This window comes from Puntigrus tetrazona, chromosome 1 (genome assembly GCF_018831695.1).
Source record: "Puntigrus tetrazona isolate hp1 chromosome 1, ASM1883169v1, whole genome shotgun sequence".
In the NCBI taxonomy this organism is placed as follows: Eukaryota; Metazoa; Chordata; class Actinopteri; order Cypriniformes; family Cyprinidae; genus Puntigrus; species Puntigrus tetrazona.
Window position 1 is genome coordinate 6547672 of NC_056699.1, and position 3939 is coordinate 6551610.

At 38.7% G+C, this 3939-nt stretch overlaps 1 protein-coding gene across 1 annotated transcript in view; it reads left to right on the forward strand.

Annotated features, from left to right (window-relative positions):
- elfn1b (extracellular leucine-rich repeat and fibronectin type III domain containing 1b) overlaps nucleotides 1–3939 on the forward strand; it is a 139148-nt gene that overhangs the window by 67536 nt on the left and 67673 nt on the right.

Here is a 3939-nt window from a genome sequence, read left to right on the forward strand (position 1 = left end):
TATATTAAATAGTTTATTTTATTAAACATTTTTTTTGTAAATAAAACTCAAAACACAGTGTTGTAAATTAAGCTACTATATTTTCTCTATAACTATTAAAATAATGCACACAAAGAAGTGTAATCAATTAGACTGAAAAGGTAAACTAATAAAAATCATGCAAAGTCATGAAAAATCATGGAATTGTAAATATAGCTAAATAATGGCTTGGGTACCAAATGTACCTGCAATTACACACACACACACATGCACACATCTATTACGTAGGACATTTCAAGGGTAATCATTTGTACAATATTCTACAAAGCTCAGCTGCTCTCTGCCCTCGTTTACTCTTCAATAAGCTCATGTCAGAGACCCTGTCCCCATGGTAACACGGCCAACCTCACTCGAGCGCTGAGCCTCTGCCACAGAAAGAAGACAGCTCACCTGAATAGATGAGAATTAGAGCACATGAAATATGGTGCATGAACAGAACAAACAATGGGGACGAACTGCAGGCCAAAATGCAATATCGACCTGTGTATAGAAAGAGGAAATAAGAGCAGGGAGGGGACGAGAGAAAGAGGAGACTGGCCTGAAGGCCTGTCTACTAAATCAATGTGTTATTAAGCACGCAGACATTTCAAAAGCCCAAAAAGACGCAACCCAGGGTAGTACACAGATGACAGGAATATATTTCATTATATTAAAAAGCATTCAGGCAACCACTCTGAAGTATAGTCTATGTAGTATAGGTATGAGGGATGGTCCAGCTTGCACATTTCGTTCTTGTGTCCTTGGGAGATGAGGTGAATGTGTGCGTGGAGAGTAAAGGTGTAACTGGACGTACTCTGTTGATGTGCGCTGTTTCATGCAGCTATTTCTCCACGAAATCAAATTCCTGCCAAATGTATTGCAGTCAGTTGTAATTTCAGTAGGTGCTATTTTACATTCTTGCGACGGGATACATCAGTTCACAGGAAGTGGCTGCGTGGAAGAGGCTAAGGTGCCCAACCCGGGAATCGTTTCCGGGACATGTTTTCATTACCACAGAAGGCACTCTGGACTATATCTCACGCACTCAGATTCCAGAAAACCACTGGTCGTGTGAAAGAACCGTAATCAAATCAGGATCGTTACCGGGTTCAACCTGGGACTAGAAGGCACTCTGAAGACATTTGTCCCCTCTTGTGGCCCCTCTCTGACCATGAGTTTATGTATGCTTGTGTATTTAGTTAACAAAACTTCTGTGCGCAAACTACTCGAATTTCTAGTTCAGCCTTGCAAATGAATGTCCTTTTATGATTTAGATCCTTGCTCCGTGCTCTGATGCATTGATACTGTGAGAAAGTACTTTCTGTGGCCATGAAAATATCCTTTCTTAGTTTATGTGAATTTACAATGTATGTTCGCTGAACGAACAGATTTGTTGATGCCAATGTAACCCTGCTACAGTTACTAGCTAATATAAATAATTGCAATTGATCATAATTAAATGTAATTATTTCTCTTAACGAGACGATTTGCTACACATAATTGCGGGTTTAAAACTAATTCTGAATTACAAGATGTTAACTGACAATTAAAAGCATTAAAAGCATAATGGCAATAGTGTACTGTGACGGCGTGTCACAATACCTGTGTATAAAATACTTGATGGTCAGCTGAGTAACGCCTTTATGTTCAGACTGACAAAAAACAAAACCGGTATTTCCCCTCCACAGTGCAAACTAATGTGCTTATGTTACCTATTCTCCTAAGTAGTGCCACTTCAGACAGAGCTTCCAACACAGAACTCTTCCTCTGATCACCAATGACAGCAATAGCTGGAAGATTCAGGTGCTTTTCAAGACCTAATGACCTGAGAGAGTCCACTAGGTCAATACATGGACGTGCTTTCTCTTCATAGAGCCGGCTTAGACCACTGCTTTCAGACATGTCTGCGAAATATGATCAAGAGCCAGAGCTTTATATTATGATAAAGTTTTATATTATGATATGATAAGCCCAAAAGACAGTATATTCGTATGCATTCAGATTCATTCTAAAGGGTAGTTATTTTACCTTTAAATTTAAATGGTTTATTTTATTGTACATTCACTGAATGTGGAAGGTATTGACAGATACAGCCATGATTTTGCACTTTGGCAGAAAAAATGAGAAACCTATCGTGACTGAACAAGCAGAATAAGAGGAAATCTCTGTCTCCACGCTTTTCCAAGCCAAAAAAGGGTTACATTTCTTAATATTTTAGTTTTGCTGTCAATCAGGAACTCCGCAGTGATGTGGTTCAGTTCCTTTTGAAAGCGTTAAAACACAGGAGACAAAAGACCAACAAGGAGAGGTCACACTGTTGGGTTGAGTGGAAAATTAGCTGGCTGGCAACAAAAAACTGTTTGTTTGTGGTGCTTTTCCCGAAGGCCCCAGACATTTGCTGGGTAAACAAAATGTGTGATTTGTTTCTGACTGAAAGTGAAAGTGTCAGCCTTTCAAGTCTAGGGAAGTTGTCTAGCCATGTACATTTTCCGAAAGAATTATTTTCATTCGTTTACACAATGTAATCATAATTCGGTCCACATCGCATGTATTTGGGACACACGCTTACCTAGAGCTGAGACTTTTTAAAAGAGGAGATTCATAGACACAAACGCAGGCACTGGTACCCATTTGTGATGAAAAATGATGTGCCCAAAATTCATTCATTCCAAACTTGAGCCAAATGTTGTTTTTGTTCAACAGATCACAGTTATTCAGTTAAAACTGAGTCAAATGAATGCATGAATATGAATATATGAATATAGACTCGATTTCCCATGTTGGTTACCTTATTATATTATTAAGTTATGTTCTCCTATGTAAATTATATGTAATTAAACAGTCAGAAAAAATAGAAAAGTAATCTATCAAGATGATTTCTACAGCTTATTAAATTCAATGGTGTTATATCGCCCTCTTGTGGATTCAAAAGACCGTTAGATTAGCTCAAATAATACATCTCATCATTTTCACAACATAAAAACATGCTTTTGCAAACCGTAATTCTAACATTAAAATAAAATAAAATACAAATTCCTTACATCAGGAATCGAAGTCAACATTCAAAATGGCTTTGCATAAAAGCCAGGTGGGAATGTTACGCTACGCTAGGCGATGACCTTGTTTAAGCTTCATTGATTTAAAAATCATTTGAATTTTCTCTACATTAGAAAGCGTTCATAATGCCATCTATATCACACTGTAGCCCCGAACCGGCAGGCCGCAGGGGAATTACCCTCCTTATTCAGACCTGGCCAGACTCCAAGCTAATCTCCCCACAGGACAGTGCTGTGGAAACGGGCACAAAGCATGACCAACGCTTCCTCTGCTTTGACGACTAATTATTCCAAAATCAATTGAGGACAGCCAACAATCTGCCACGCAGGCCAAGGTGGCAGGGATGCAGAAATTGCAAAAGGTTGCTAAAAACCAATTTTGTCGACTCTCGTCTACAAAACACTCCTGTTCTCAGAGTTTCTCTTACAAAATAACACGGACTACGATCTTGGTGTTATTTGCAGTTTCTCACCACCTCTTCGAGCTTGCTAACTCATTCTGCAAAAATAGAACAGGTTGGCCTACTATTGTGCGGCAGGCAGCTATTTTTACCCCCCAAAAAAATGTCATTCAAGTTCATGTACAGTAATGGCATATTCACACCCAGGACAAAAACAATATGATTAAAAAAACGTACTAAATGTAAAATCAGAATCCACTGCTTGACTATAACAACACGGGGTAACAATATCGTCGGAATTACGCTGAAAACGATTTATTTTTCTAAGCTGATGAGGAATATATGTGTAGAAGCTGAAGTGAACAGGCTTTGGTTTGGTTGTAGTGTCTGCTCAACTTACAGTCATTGTACTGCCAAGGTCAACTATCAACACAAATCTCATCAGAAACCAATGTTCTCTCATT